This window comes from Schistocerca americana, chromosome X (genome assembly GCF_021461395.2).
Source record: "Schistocerca americana isolate TAMUIC-IGC-003095 chromosome X, iqSchAmer2.1, whole genome shotgun sequence".
NCBI classification, from domain to species: Eukaryota; Metazoa; Arthropoda; class Insecta; order Orthoptera; family Acrididae; genus Schistocerca; species Schistocerca americana.
In genome coordinates this window covers 973379423-973380449 of record NC_060130.1, presented here as the reverse complement: position 1 = coordinate 973380449, position 1027 = coordinate 973379423, and positions in this window count along the sequence as shown.

The window sequence follows — 1027 nt, the reverse complement described above, 5'->3', positions numbered from 1 at the left end:
CTTTCCAAACTTTTTTTAAAAAAATAGTGCAGTGGTCAGCGCGTCTGTCTAGTAAGATGGAGGTCCAGGTTCGAAGCCCGGCCGTCGTTGCTGTATTTCAGCGCGCTGTGACAGTGTGGACGTTCGTCCTTCGATATTTAAGATGCAACTGTTTTTTGAGACAACAGAGGTGATTTGCGAACATTTGCCTTGCCATCAATGTAACGGGTCTTCACCGGCATCCAACCCTTAGTCATTGCTTTTGTGACGGCGCTATCCCATGTCATATACATGCGATTCAGATTGTAGCACATGTTCAGTCAAATAACGAATGGTCAGTATACAAGTATTTACGAACAGTAGAAGCAGGATTGCAGCAAACTGATCACTTAACCAAGTGCAACGTAGAGTATCTGCGTAATGAGTCATTCCACCTGCATAGCTGAGGGTAATATTTGTTAAGCAATTCTTTGCAGAATTAATGTAATACCCGCACGGAGATCTCTGTAGTCACACTGTATTATTAGCAGATCGTGGATGGAGTACTATGTTCGTTAAATCGGATTACTCAGGCTGATAGGAAACAAAGAGAAGCGACTACGCCACCACACTATCTTTACTTAAGTAGGTAGTCAGCGCTAATTTATGTGCGCCACCAATAATGTCACTGTAAGCAGTTTGACAACAACAACAACACCACAACTACTGACGACCTGTACCATTATCAACACAAAGTTGTAACTCGCAGTGATTACAAGTTGCTGATGTTTGTCAAGAATAGCGGCAAGCACCTCATAGATGTGAACTTCCATTTGCATTACGCCAAGGACGAAAAGAATCCTAAATAATAGTCATACGTCGCCCAGCGAAGAGAAGAGTCGCCGTATTGTCTCAGCTTCTTGCAGTTTGATATTAATGCAGTTCCCGATGGTTTCACAATAACGGGTTCTTTTGGCTATCGGAATACTCATATGGAAGTTATCTAATTGTAATGGCTAGAACGCTCAACTACCTTAATAACACGTCATTCTGGATTGAATACAACTCG